Consider the following 16190-nt stretch of genomic DNA (forward strand, 5'->3'; position numbering starts at 1 on the left):
GTGTAGAAAAAAGGCCAATTTATTGGACCCAAAATGCCAAACAGCTGGAGAATAATGGGCTGCATTGATTCAGAAGTGGCAAGGGTTTACTGAGAACAAACTTCTGCGTCCGGCCAATAGCATGAGACGATGGGCACAAGGATGGTACCAGATGCATGGTGGCTATACCGAATGTTGATATTTTCATACCCAATAAAACTTGTTGATTAATTTATCTTCTTTATCAGGTAACATGTTTGGGTGATTTGACGACGTATCTGTTGATAAGAGTCAGTTAAAGTCAAACTTTATAACTGACATTTGGAATGACTTTTTGGACACGTCTGTTAAAACAGCACTTCCGGTTCTGTAAATTTCTCTATCAATTGTGTATAGTTTCGTCAGGTGCCTGAAAAACATCCGTACATATCATTTTGAGTTGTCATTGTAACTTAAGTCAGTCTAAGATACGGAGGGTCTCTAACTTCCGGCCAAGTGTAAGATACCACCATAAATGGAAAGATACTTCACATCTCCCAGGATATTTAAACAACATATTATTATATTACTAACAACACATGTAGAGATAAATCATCGGACATGTAGAGATAACTCACCAGACATGTAGAGATAACTCACCGGATATGTAGAGATAAATCACCGGACATGTAGAGATAGCACACCAGACATGTAGAGATAACTCACCGGATATGTAGAGATAACTCACCGGATATGTAGAGATAACTCACCAGACATGTAGAGGTAACTCACCGGATATGTAGAGATAACTCACCGGACATGTAGGGATAACTCACCGGATATGTAGAGATAACTCACCGGATATGTAGAGATAACTCACCAGACATGTAGAGATACCTCACCGGATATGTAGAGATAACTCACCGGATATGCATAGATAACTCACCAGACATGTAGATAACTCACCAGACATGTAGAGATAACTCACCAGACATGTAGATAACTCACCAGACATGTAGAGATAACTCACCAGATATGTAGAGATAACTCACCGGATATGTATATATAACTCACCAGACATGTAGATAACTCACCAGACATGTAGAGATAACTCACCGGATATGTAGAGATAACTCACCGGACATGTAGATAACTCACCAGACATGTAGAGATAACTCACCAGATATGTAGAGATAACTCACCGGATATGTAGAGATAACTCACCAGACTTGTAGATAACTCACCAGACATGTAGAGATAACTCACCGGATATGTAGAGATAACTCACCGGATATGTATAGATAACTCACCAGACATGTAGATAACTCACCAGACATGTAGAGATAACTCACCAGACATGTAGATAACTCACCAGACATGTAGAGATAACTCACCAGATATGTAGAGATAACTCACCGGATATGTATATATAACTCACCGGACATGTAGATAACTCACCAGACATGTAGAGATAACTCACCGGATATGTAGAGATAACTCACCGGACATGTAGATAACTCACCAGACATGTAGAGATAACTCACCAGATATGTAGAGATAACTCACCGGATATGTAGAGATAACTCACCAGACTTGTAGATAACTCACCAGACATGTAGAGATAACTCACTGGATATGTAGAGATAACTCACCAGACAAGTAGAGATAACTAACCGGATATGTAGAGATAACTCACCGGACATGTAGAGATAACTCACAAGACATTTAGAGACACGTAATGTCAATACCAGCTGTGTGTTCATAGTTCCCAATGAGTATTGTAGCAGAATTACCACAAACACAATCGACCTTGTAGTTAACTGTAATGAGTGGGCCCTAACAGTAAATCATGTTAGTAACGGCAACTTTAAAAAAAGAAATCCAATTCATTAGGAAAACAAATATGTTTGAACAAATGAAATGCGTTACGGAATGGCTTTAATTTGTTCGTACTAATGGTGTGCTAATGGATGCCATACAAACAGCAGTGGAGGAGGAAAGTTTTCATTAATGAATTGAAAAATTAGGCAAAACATTGGAACGAACAGTCGTAAAATGGTCAGCCTTCTGTCTGTTTCATAAACAACTTACCTACACCAGAAACAAATGTCTTCCTATCATATAGTACAATTACATATTATCGTTAATGTGGATAAAAGCTGTTCAAACACGATGGACAGTTGGTCAGAATGAGAACATACAGACACAATGTGTCATTCATTAGACTACTTCAAACACGTTATACATAACTATCTGTGAAAATGTTACAAACATGATATTCTACCCGTGGGAATGTTACAAACACGATCTACTATCTGTCATAATGTTACAAACACGATATACTACCCGTGAGAATGTTACAAACACGATATACTACCCGTGAGAATGTTACAAACACGATATACTATCTGTCATAATGTTACAAACACGATATACTACCCGTGAGAATGTTACAAACACGATATACTATCTGTCATAATGTTACAAACACGATATACTACCCGTGAGAATGTTACAAACACGATATACTACCCGTGAGAATGTTACAAACACGTTATACTACCCGTGAGAATGTTACAAACACGATATACTACCCGTGAGAATGTTACAAACACGATATACTACCCGTGAGAATGTTACAAACACAATATATTGTCTGTGAGAATGATACTTTATTTTAGAATGCTACAAAGATGATGTATTTTATCATTCATCTTTCAGTATTTCAGGTCATTGTAACTGTAACTATTCAGAAACCCCTTTCTCTCCACAATGCACGTTCTTTCGCCGCCAAATGTTTTATTACAAGGCACGGTCTGTAGACTCGCTTTTCCTGCCTGGTCAGTTTTTTAACAATCGTATAGTTTGATGCCGCTACCACAGGCGATGAGGTGAAGGCCTCTGGGATCCTAATGGATGTTTGTCCTGTCCATTTCTAATTAATACATTATGTAATGGGATTTAGAGACGGACTTTGTTATACACTCGGAATAATATAACATCGGGATAGTTAATTCCCATTGCGCACGCGTGTCCGACAGGATATCCATTCCGACCGTAATCACATGCGGTGAAATAGTTAAGTGCTAAACTATGTTTATCACGAATGATAGTTATTGGTTTCATCTTAAATGTTCAGACTGTTGCTATTTTCATATTTTTTCGTTTGTGCCCAATCTTAGCAATGACCGATGATCTTTGAGTACAAATAATATTTTTCCGGAACTCGGCTTGGACAGGGCTTTCCGAAACCATCCATATACTGACAGGTAATTGGGATACAATTTTCCGTACGGATGACGTCACATACATAGTAATCATATATATATGTACGTAGTTTTATTAAGGATAGATAAGTTGGAGCAATGTTTAAACATATAAAAGATATCATCGATACGTCTTTAATGGCTTTAGAACCTCAGGTGTTAATATATGTGATTTCATGTGAAAACATAGCAGATGCCTTCAGACAACATGTGTGACTCCATGTATTAATATCAGTGATGTAATGTAGAAAAATATTTCACAAAGGCATGGGGCAACACGTGCACCGTAATGGGAAAACAAGTATGATGTCTGGTTACAATATGTCATGGTTGTCATGTGACAACATTTGTACTGTCATGGAAAAACATGTAAGATGTCATGTTGACTGTCATGTGAGAACACGTGTACTATCATGGGAACACAGTTATGATGTCATGTGAGAACACGTGTACTGTCATGGGAAAGCATGCATGTCAGATAACAATATGTAAAATGCTACGTGACAATGTGTTTACTGTCATGTGACATTGTGTATACTATCACGTGACAACATGTTTAATGTGTCTGATGTCATAATGTGACGTGAGATTCGTACCTGTTGTTCCCGTTGTATGAGTATTTGGCATCAGATCTTTCCTGTTACCGTTTTACCGCGCCGGTACAGGAAGAAATTTCAATATATCACTTTACCTTCGGTACACATCTGATATATCAATGTAAATAAGCACTCGGAGCACCTCTGTCACATCATTAGTACATCGGTGTACCTCTGATCGATTGATATGATCTCGGGGCACCTCTGATATTATTATCGGAACATCTCTTATTTATGCTTTTTAAATCATAAGCTTTCGATGAACGTCCAGGTTTTGTCAATGTGTTATTTGGTGCAGATTACATGACATGCGTGACTAATCTACCGTAGGACTCCACATAAACATTTTCTGCAAAAACGGTCACCAATCTCCATATAAACCGTCACCAATCTCTACATAAACCGTCACCAATCTCTACATAAACGGTCACCAATCTCCACATAAACGGTCACCGATCTCCACATAAACGGTCACCAATCTCCACATAAATGGTCACCAATCTCCACATAAACCGTCACCAATTTCGAGTGTGTAGGATCATTGACGCCATACTAACGTTGTTGTGCCTTTATTAATGATTTATAGATCGACAGATTGTTGCCATTTTTGGTATAGATCGGTCTATGCAGAAGTGTTTGCGTGTCTTCCTTTAATGGGTCCTTACTGGTGCTTTCGGAATGTCTTCCCGGCTTTGGTATGCATCACTTTAATCTGATACCAAACCATGAAGTGTCGAAAACAGTATCAGTGCGACAAACATGTTTTTCACATCACCATCATTACATAGGTTCGGAAACACCTTTAGTCATCAATGCCGCGCGGTTTTGGGACGTCCGACGTCAAACTTGAATTTGATAGGAGTCATCATCGATCCCGCACGGTTTGAGGGACATCCCAAGTCCAACCAGGATTTGGGGCAATCATTAATCTCGCACGGTTTGAGGGAAATTCTGTCCTACTCATATTTGAGTCAAATATCAATACCGAACGGTTTGGGGGACATCCTGAGTCCCACTCGGACATCACGGGTGCGGGAACATGATCAAATCACATACCAGATCCGTGGCATTCTCTGTCGAGCAAAAGTCAAGTATGTATAAATCTACGTCTTATGTATCTTGATACGGGGATGTAAGTATAAACGATATTTGTAGACTGGCTAACTAAAAAGTTCCCTGCAGTTTTACCGGTAAATTTCACTTAATGACGTTAATGATATCGATCAGACAATGCATCCATGTTTGTTTTTTTGAAATATCCACTCCATCATTTTTTCATTATCAGATTAACAGCCTAGGATCAATGAGAGACTGATATGCAGGACTGTGTTGGCGGATTACAAGTCCGGATTCCTGAGCGGTTGTTACGCAGTCATTCGTATGATCACGTGATACTGGAAAACGCTGACAAATTCTTTTCTAATAACGACAAAACGGCATGTTGAAAATGTAATCTAGAGTTAATGCGTAAAAATATTTTATATCAGGCAAACATAAAAATTCTAATAACGATAATGGTTGTTAAAAAACTGAAGTTGCATTTTTACAAATTGACGATTCACTATATCCGAGCTCAGTCAAGTCGAAAGAGATAGGGATAATATCTCTGTGCTCGACTGAAATTACCACAGCGTGTTTTTCATTCAGTAATACAAAAACGGTAAAAAGTAAATTATGATCATACACAAACATAACGATGATAAAACGTGGACATAAGATCATACCCAAACATAACGGTAATGTGGAATGTGGAATTATACTGCACATACTTGGTGGTAATACCCAGGTATATGATAATTCATTGCTTTATCAGACTATAAGTACACACAGAGACATCACTGTAATTATATCAATCGTGGAGCGACGTGGCAGATTGTGCTGAGAGAAAGCAGCCGACCTGGCAGATATATTAAGTTACGCTGTATGTACTCTTAACATTTTTTGTTTCTCTGTAAACTCACAAGGGTACAGTATTGCCTAAGTGAATGACAATAAAACTCGTGTGTGTGGATGATATTAATTTGTGAAGCGCCTGATGAATAACCGGTCTAACTTGGATCTAAGTACTCTAAGCAACGTCAGGAGGCAACTTTGAAAGCGAAGCATTACATATTATAAGATTGTAGTTGTCGGGCGCCCAATCGCCCAAGCGTAGCTCTTTAAAGTTTAGAACAATTAGAATTAGACGAGACCTGAACAGTAGCAAGGCTAGCTGGACCAAAACAAGTCCTAAAGACACCACGTACGAAAAGAAAGTGGGGAAAAGGGGAAAAGTATCGATACTCTCGGTTACAAAGTACGCTGTGACACGGAAGTGGAAGTCCCAGTAAGGTTTTGCACAAATGGCAGATAGCAACATAGCGGTAATAGACAAAAATAGTCTCGGTCACTCAAACGCTTAATCACTTGTGCAAACAACAATGGCCTGGTTGAAAAAGCGCACGCGATTGATATTTTTACCCGGGAAAAACTAAGAAAATATGAAACATCCTGAATTCACCTTGAGAACATCGCGAAGTCGTCCCTCAATGACCATCACCTAGCTGTCGATAGGACAAAGCAATGGAGACATCCGGAAGATCTGATGCCAAATACTCATATAACGGGAACAACAGGTACGGATCTCACGTCATATTATGACATCAGACACATCAAACATGTTGTCACGTGATAGTATACACAATGTCACATGACATTATACTCCTTGTCACGTGACATTATACACATCGTCACCTAACATGTTTCCCATGGCTGCACACGTGTAATTAGGAATACAATAAACATTTTTTTCAAGGAAGGAGCCCCATTAAATTAAAGTTAAATAAATATTGTCATCTAAAATTCTGTCACAATCGTTTACCACAATGAAAGGCCTGTTGATACAATGCTCGCTCCACATGGTTTCGACAAAATCCATACGTCTCTGTAAAGTTACTCGGACCCTGTCTCTGTAAAGGTACTCGGATCCTGTCTCTGTAGAGGTACTCGGACTCTCTAAAGTTACTCGGACCCTGTCTCTGTAAAGGTACTCGGATCCTGTCTCTATAAGGGTACTCGGACCCTGTCTCTGTAAAGGTACTCGGACCCTGTCTCTGTAAAGGTATTCGGACCCTGTCTCTATAAAGGTACTCGGACTCTCTAAAGTTACTCGGACCCTGTCTCTATAAAGGTATTCGGACCCTGTCTCTTTAAAGGTACTCGGACCCTGTCTCTGTAAAGTTACTCGGACCCTGTCTCTTTAAAATTACTCGGATCCTGTCTCTATAAAGGTACTCGGACCCTGTCTCTATAAAGGTACTCGGACCCTGTCTCTGTAAAGGTATTCGGACCCTGTCTCTATAAAGGTACTCGGACCCTGTCTCTTTAAAGGTATTCGGACCCTGTCTCTATAAAGGTACTCGGACCCTGTCTCTTTAAAGGTATTCGGACCCTGTCTCTGTAAAGGTACTCGGACCCTGTCTCTGTAAAGGTACCCGGACCCTGTCTCTTTAAAATTACTCGGACCCTGTCTCTATAAAGGTACTCGGACCCTGTCTCTATAAAGGTACTCGGACCCTGTCTCTGTAAAGGTATTCGGACCCTGTCTCTATAAAGGTACTCGGACCCTGTCTCTTTAAAGGTACTCGGACCCTGTCTCTATAAAGGTACTCGGACCCTGTCTCTGTAAAGGTATTCGGACCCTGTCTCTATAAAGGTACTCGGACCCTGTCTCTTTAAAGGTATTCGGACCCTGTCTCTATAAAGGTACTCGGACCCTGTCTCTTTAAAGGTATTCGGACCCTGTCTCTGTAAAGGTACCCGGACCCTGTCTCTTTAAAATTACTCGGACCCTGTCTCTATAAAGGTACTCGGACCCTGTCTCTATAAAGGTACTCGGACCCTGTCTCGGACCCTGTCTCTATAAAGGTACTCGGACCCTGTCTCTTTAAAGGTCGGACCCTGTCTCTATAAAGGTACTCGGACCCTGTCTCTTTAAAGGTATTCGGACCCTGTCTCTATAAAGGTACTCGGACCCTGTCTCTGTAAAGGTACCCGGACCCTGTCTCTTTAAAGGTACTCGGACCCTGTCTCTATAAAGGTACTCGGACCCTGTCTCTTTAAAGGTACTCGGACCCTGTCTCTAAAGGTACTCGGATCCTGTCTCTTTAAAGGTACTCGGACCCTGTCTCTGTAAAGGTAGTTACTCGGACCCTGTCTCTGTAAAGTTACTCGGACCCTGTCTCTATAAAGGTACTCGGACCCTGTCTCTGTAAAGTTACTCGGACCCTGTCTCTGTAAAGGTACCCGGACCCTGTCTCTTTAAAATTACTCGGATCCTGTCTCTATAAAGGTACTCGGACCCTGTCTCTATAAACCCTGTCTCTATAAAGTACTCGGACCCTGTCTCTGTAAAGTTACTCGGACCCTGTCTCTTTAAAGGTACTCGGACCCTGTCTCTATAAAGGTATTCGGACCCTGTCTCTATAAAGGTATTCGGACCCTGTCTCTGTAAAGGTACTCGGACCCTGTCTCTCTAAAGGTACTCGGACCCTGTCTCTTTAAATGTATTCGGACCCTGTCTCTATAAAGGTACTCGGACCCTGTCTCTTTAAAGGTATTCGGACCCTGTCTCTGTAAAGGTCGGACCCTGTCTCTGTAAAGGTCGGACTGTCCTGTCTCTATAAAGGTACTCGGACCCTGTCTCTGTAAAGGTATTCGGACCCTGTCTCTATAAAGGTATTCGGACCCTGTCTCTTTAAAGGTACTCGGATCCTGTCTCTATAAAGGTACTCGGACCCTGTCTCTATAAAGGTACTCGGACCCTGTCTCTGTAAAGGTATTCGGACCCTGTCTCTATAAAGGTACTCGGACCCTGTCTCTTTAAAGGTATTCGGACCCTGTCTCTATAAAGGTACTCGGACCCTGTCTCTTTAAAGGTATTCGGACCCTGTCTCTATAAAGGTCGGACCCTGTCTCTATAAAGGTACTCGGACCCTGTCTCTGTAAAGGTACCCGGACCCTGTCTCTTTAAAGGTACTCGGACCCTGTCTCTATAAAGGTACTCGGACCCTGTCTCTTTAAAGGTACTCGGACCCTGTCTCTTTAAAGGTACTCGGATCCTGTCTCTTTAAAGGTACTCGGATCCTGTCTCTGTAAAGGTATTCGGACCTTTTTAAGATAAAGCTACTGGAACTCTATCTTTGCACTCGGCTTACCCCTTTGTAAAAGATGACGGCGACTGACACTCAGAATCCATACCATCAGCATCTCTGCGTTATCTTAATATCGATGTTTATGTTGCTGAAAACAAATGTACAGGACTCACAAATGTATTTACGTCTATAATGGGAAATCAATTTGTGATGCCAGTGTTTGGTTTCAGAAACAACTTGTATATAATCAAATCCTTTGTTTCACTAAAAGTAAGTCCTGCCACCAATCCTCTGTATTCTGTGAGTACGGGTGGTGTGTTTTCAGTTAAGTTGAATTTTCTCCACGAGGCTTCCGAAAATCTAAGTAATAAAATCGACAGTAACACAAACGTATGGAAGCGTTTACAGTCAGCTGGCTACCACATCATTGAACGGCGTCCAGACGATATTCAAATTAATTATCTCAGGTTAATTTACTAGGATAAGTGATAGGGCCAAAGTGAAATAGACAGTACTACAAAAAAACAGGTAACGAGACTGGTACAGGAAATAAAACACCACTGAAAAAACAGCACACAAAACTGCTCTCAGTAATTAGGTCTAATTTGTCGGGCATTCACAAGTGTATCACGTAACGTCTCCTGGTTGTGTTCAAGTGTCATCATCAATTCTCCAGTTTTAATGTCAAACAAGTAATTAAAAACAGACATTAAATCTTCATTTTCAAACCCAAGCTCACCAACAAGAGAACACGCGACCCCCTGTTTCACCAATGTTTATGATTTAATGGTCGCCGAAAGACATAAAATGCTATACATAGTTATAATGGCAAAGGTCATTCCGACAGACAAGGTTACTTAATTCTATAAAACCAGGCAGCCAGATTGTACGTAGAGCGAGATATGAAAGTGTTTGTGAGTCGAAGTAGTGCTTTGTATAGAAAACACAAAATGTCTATACTATACCCACTGCGCAAAATCAATTTTGATCAGTAATAAAGAGGAGAACGAAATAGGGATCACTTACCTTCAAGGGGAAGTAAAAAGCACCTTTGTGCGAAATTAAGAAGAGAAATTCGATTGAATGGAAAAGTTATGTCAGGTCCAATAATGTAATCAACTGTTCGACCACCATTGCGCAAAATCGGATATTTTCAGAGAGAGCAATTTTTAAAAAAACGATCGATATAAATTTTTAAGAAAAAAGATTTACCACAGGTTTCTGTGGAATTTGAAGATGAAATACTCAAAAATGAGAAAGTTATGCCAGAAACCATGAAAACGGCGACATTTGGACTGACCCATGGTCACGTGGATAGTACAGGTATATTCGAGTCTTTCCTGGATACAATAATAAGTTTGGAAAGTTGTAAGGGGTCGGAAACATTGTTCGGGATAAAGTTAGGGATAAAACGGCAAAAGCAATTTTGATCAGTAATAAAGAGGGGACGAGAGAAGGGATGCAAAATTTTTCAAGAGAAAGTTGAGAGGCAACTTTGTGCGAAACTTAGACGGGAAATTAGATTGGATGGAAACGTTAGCCGGGTTCAATGATGAAATAACAGACACATTTAAATTGTTTTTACTTTTTTACATGCTACTTTAATATGTATTTGCAAAAAATCATTTTTATAAGTTTTAGAAAACAATGTAGAAAGAAAACGTTACACTAGAAAAGAAAGGGTGCTCTTGTTTGTTATGACTGACTAATACAACGCGAAAATAATCTCTTACAAGGTACTTTTACTTACATCACATAGTGTATTGTATTTCATTGTTAATATTCGTTCCCTAAGGCTTTATTAATATAATGCGATATCGATATTGTCTATGTCACATGACAGCCATGTGATCCAAATGTACACTGTATGTTAACATTACATGTATATCAATGATATTAATTATTATTAGTTTGTATAATGGCACTATGTTCTACCGATAGGCTCAGTATATATTACCAACGAGTGCGTAATTTAGATAAAAGATTTAAAGTTTATTCACGGAATAAAACGAACTGCGTCGACCAATCAAATTTCAGCGATCAGTTCAAATCAATTTCTTTGTGATCGATTTGGCAGTTCGAGATCTCTTCTTCATATCGTAAGTTTCTATTGAATAAGATTGTTTGTCGATCTCAGTTGATCATCTTACCGATATTTATCGTATAGCGAAGAAGGATTATGTGATTACGTGTCGTCTGCCTTACCTGGGGTGGGATATGTTGTGAACACTGTTCTGATTACTGTTGACAAAGGTCATGTTAATTCCCACCGTTTCTCAGGGTAACTTATGACAAATGTGTATGTAATCACATGTGAGATGTGAACCATTAATGTAATTGTATTAGTGAAATGATGTAGTGAATTGTATGATGCTGGTCAAAATGTTAATCATTCACTCCCTGTTTTATCTTAATTTGTTAAATGTGTGTTATTGTGTGTTTCTATTGAATGTTATGTTTTTAATATATTGCAGACGAATGCCTTTCATCTGTCTCTAAAATAAAGGAAAATCGAACAGAAAGACTGAAGTAAAGACGGGTTTTTTCTGCTGGTTACATTTGGTTGAAATAAAGCAGTAGAAAATTACCATCCTTGCCTTAAATTTCGAAAGCATTTTGGGGGTGACCAGATTAACCTCCGTTGTTTGTTTTATTTGGTACACATTCAGAACTGTACGACAATCGAAGTTACAGAAGGAAGTTTCCTTATCAGTACGTTTTCATTGATGGGGATTGTAAAGGAATTTAAACAAATAAGAAACACAAATATTCCACTATATTTACTTCTAATTAAAAACAAATCCTTTAATTTGTACGGTTATTCTGTATTTGTTTCCCACAAGGTGCAACAGCTTACTGGTATGGGATGGTACCAGGGTTTAAACATCACAGGGGATGTCAATAGGTTGGTACCAGGGTCTACAGCTTACTGGTAGGGGATGTCAATAGGATGGTACCAGGGTCTACAGCTTACTGGTCAGGGACGTCAATAGGATGGTACCAGGGTCTACATTTTACTTGTCAGGGATGTCAATAGGATGGTACCAGGGTCTACAGCTTACTGGTAGGGGATATCAATAGGATGGTACCAGGGTCTACAGCTTACTGGTCAGGGATGTCAATAGGATGGTACTAGGGTCTACAGCTTACTGGTCAGGGATGTCAATAGGATGGTACCAGGGTCTACAGCTTACTGGCCAGGGATGTCAATAGGATGGTACCAGGGTCTACAGCTTACTGGTAGGGGATGTCAATAGGATGGTACCAGGGACTACAGCTTACTGGTAGGGGATGTCAACAGGATGGTACCAGGGTCTACAGCTTACTGGTCAGGGATGTCAATAGGATGGTACCAGGGTCTACAGCTTACTGGTCAGGGATGTCAACAGGATGGTACCAAGGTCTACAGCTTACTGGTCAGGGATGTCAATAGGATGGTACCAGGGTCTACAGCTTACTGGACAGGGATGTCAATAGGATGGTACCAGGGTCTACAGCTTACTGGTCAGGGATGCCAATAGGATGGTACCAGGGTCTACAGCTTACTGGCCAGGGATGTCAATAGGATGGTACCAGGGTCTACAGCTTACTGGTCAGGGATGTCCATAGGATGGTACCAGGGACTACAGCTTACTGGTAGGGGATGTCAACAGGATGGTACCAGGGTCTACAGCTTACTGGTCAGGGATGTCAATAGGATGGTACCAGGGTCTACAGCTTACTGGTCAGGGATGTCAACAGGATGGTACCAAGGTCTACAGCTTACTGGTCAGGGATGTCAATAGGATGGTACCAGGGTCTACAGCTTACTGGACAGGGATGTCAATAGGATGGTACCAGGGTCTACAGCTTACTGGTCAGGGATGCCAATAGGATGGTACCAGGGTCTACAGCTTACTGGACAGGGATGTCAATAGGATGGTACCAGGGTCTACAGCTTACTGGTCAGGGATGTCCATAGGATGGTACCAGGGTCAACAGCTTACTGGTCAGGGATGTCAGTAGGATGGTACCAGGGTCTACAGCTTACTGGTCAGGGATGTCAGTAGGATGGTACCAGGGTCTACAGCTTACTGGTAGGGGATGTCAGTGGGATGGTACCAGGGGCTACATTTTCTGGTCAGAACGAATTCGTTTAACGTGAAGGAAAAGGACTAGCTGTTAGAGCAAATTGTTTTAAAGAGCAAATTTTCATTGATGGATTAGGACGTGGCACGGAACTCTCCTGACGGCTTTGAACGTAATGCACACTTGTCCTGAACCGATTAGGACGTGAAAAAACAAATGTCTTGAACGGATGAAAACGTTACAAACAACTGCCCTGGATTGATTCTGACTTTACATACAACAATCTTGGACGGACTATGACCTAATGTACAACTGTTTTGGACAGACTAGGACGTGATGTATAACAGTTTTGGACGGTTGGACGGACTAAGACGTGATGTACAACAGTCTTGGACAGACTAGGACGAAACATACGACTGTCCTGGACGGACTTGAACATAACTAACAATCGTCCTGGTAGGATTCGGTCGTGACTTACACTAACATCCTAATATTCGTAAAGAAATGATATCCTCAGCTGTGAAGTAATTTTACGTCACACATAAATCTACATCGATTCCGCCTCAAAAGCGTCACATCTTGAAGATTTCACATTTGTTAGTGAACTACTTAAATGTAATCGTTATGTCAATAACACAACGCCCATTAGTAACCCCGCAAATCTAAGCCGTGTTCTGTAAATTATCCTATCCCCGTCCCCCTCGTCTCTCACGTACTCACTCGATTCATGTCTGTCGTATTCAAGCTTTTATCTGCAGAATCATTAATGTAATTTTCAAGTCAATTAACAATCATAGAAGTATGAGATAATTGGCCTCTTAGTGAACGTTACGGCAGTATGGTAGTTTTTCTTTTATAGTGAATCTCTTCAGTGTTAGCTCCACTGTAATATTAAAGGGCGGACGGGGGAGGAACACACACTCACTCATACGTAACTGCTACTTCAGACATTAGCCTGAACACCAGGAAATTGCTTACCATAACAACTTCAAACGCACATATTTTGCATACGGTATTCAGAACGGAAATGGCAGAGCAAGAAACCCTTTTACTTGTAACGTTTTAAAACTGATGTCATCTCTTTCTTATAACCCACAGTGACCATGGGGGACATATACTTAGGTCACGTCATAACCGCGCCGTGTCGTGAATTACCGTACGTCACAGGTCACTAAAATGATCATCTTTTGTTTAAAAAAAATAATATTTCTTGTTTTTATACTCCACTTCTTTCACTGAGACCCGTTATACAATGTCTTTCACAAAATCATGCTCATGTCATCATATATACTAACATCTCTGTGTACCGTAACGTCATCATATATTCTTACGTCAATGTGTACGCTAACGTCATTCGTTAACGTAAACACATATACTTACGTCATTGTGTACACTAACTTTAACATATATTCTAACGTCACTGTGTAGGCCAGCGTCAACATAAGTACTAATAGCATACTGTAATATATCACCTTACTGAAATCTAAACGTTTCTAAAATTCATATCTGTCAAATGTTTAATTGAAAAACAAGACTATTACTGTTATTCTACTCCAGTAAGAAGGAGAGCACAGCTAAGTCATGTGATTTTCTTACCTCAGGTAATTCCACGTTTTCGTCGGTATGAATCCAGATATAATTTATGAATTAAAATTTTACACCGCAGAACCAATGAAAGTATAGTGCCTCTGTTGAAATGAACCACTTCTTAATCACACATAACACATCCTGCTAGTCTGCCACATTTGAACATTAGATTGTATTTTGCCATGCTTAATCCGTGATGAAGCTTTTGGATGTATCGAATCATTCACTCGCCAATGCACTCAAAACACTAAGGATGATTATTCCTTGATACATCTGCACGAACGCACCCTAACTACTTCTGAAACGTTGCGTGGTACGAACCGACCCCAGATTCTGGGGAACTCCGAGTGTATTGAACGTATGATGTCAAGTTAACATGTTTACACCCCGGGAGCATGTTGTTAACGCCCGCACCAATTACCGTTAATCCGCGCGTGGGACTGGTCATTCCATCGGTGTGGCGTAATACCCAATCTGTAGCGCCAGGTGGACAAGTGAGTGACGTAAAACATCGACCGTACACTGACCAACTGTTCCTCTGCGCTTGTTGTACAACGGTAGTGTAACTACGCTTCGGGCCTTTAGCTAAATGTAGTAATTCTACACATTACAAATCAACATGTGATATAGTTTAGCAGAGTGTCATTATACCAAATATTGATACGATGACCACCAGTAGGAATTAACGACATTAGGGAAACATTGAAGACATCCAGCGAGAATTCAAGACATTATTCACGTAACCTAATTTGGACACAAAGTGACAATTCGTAATATTATTTGAAGAACAACACTGAAGACATTGTACGTAGGACTTAATTTGAATTCCGTGAATTTGAGTCCGTGGTCAGTCCGTGGTCTGTCCGTGGTCCGTCCGTGGTCAGTCCGTGGTCTGTCCGTGGTCTGTCCGTGGTTAGTCCGTGGTTATCCCGTGTCTGTGGTCAGCCCGTGATCCGTCCGTGGTCTGTCCGTGGTCTGTCCGTAAACAATTACTGTAATCGATTTATCTTGAATACCTGAGTAATATTTCTCAAATCTCATACGTAAGTTTCACTTAGTCCTTACTTATGCACGTTTGATTGTGAGACTGATCAGAAAAACAAAATGGCTATAAAACGGACATCTTGGATTTTAATAATGAAAGTTTGTTATCGCTACATGTATTTCATAGAAAATACTGAACGGATCGTTTTCAAACTTCATATGTAGGCCCCACTTCCATGTTCCCTCGTTGTTCTCGTTTTATTTTGGGACAAATTGTGTAAACAAAATAGCCGACAGGTAGCCATCTTGAATTTTGCTATGAAAGTATTTTATTGCTATTTCTTAAGTCCTGAATGGATCTAGCGCATATTTCATATGGATGTTCCTATTAGTCTCTGTCCCTCGTCGTGCATGTTTGATTTTGGGACTGATGTGGCTGCCATCTTGGATTTGATCATGAAAATTTATTATTGCTATTTCTTGAGAAGTTGTCGATAGATTGATTTCAAGATGCCGGATATTTCTCATGACCCTTGACCTCGAATTGCCAATAATTGATCACGACAGTTGACCTCGATATGCCAATCATTGATCACGAC

General features: G+C 40.4%; 1 protein-coding gene across 2 annotated transcripts in view; it reads right to left on the bottom strand.

Moving 5' to 3' along the window:
• LOC132547271 (solute carrier family 22 member 4-like) overlaps positions 1 to 15094 on the bottom strand; it is a 54615-nt gene extending 39521 nt beyond the window's left edge. Inside the window, exon 1 of one of the 2 annotated variants that reach the window (XM_060211034.1) lies at positions 14617 to 15094. The gene's annotated coding sequence lies outside the window, so the exon portion shown is untranslated. Of the gene's footprint in view, positions 1 to 189; positions 246 to 14616 lie in introns of those variants that run through there. The other variant, XM_060211035.1, reaches the window with a different exon arrangement.
• Between the last annotated feature and the right edge of the window lie 1096 nt (positions 15095 to 16190).

The sequence above is a fragment of the Ylistrum balloti genome, unplaced genomic scaffold (assembly GCF_031769215.1).
Source record: "Ylistrum balloti isolate Yb309-2 unplaced genomic scaffold, AGI_CSIRO_Ybal_v1 Utg369944, whole genome shotgun sequence".
In the NCBI taxonomy this organism is placed as follows: Eukaryota; Metazoa; Mollusca; class Bivalvia; order Pectinida; family Pectinidae; genus Ylistrum; species Ylistrum balloti.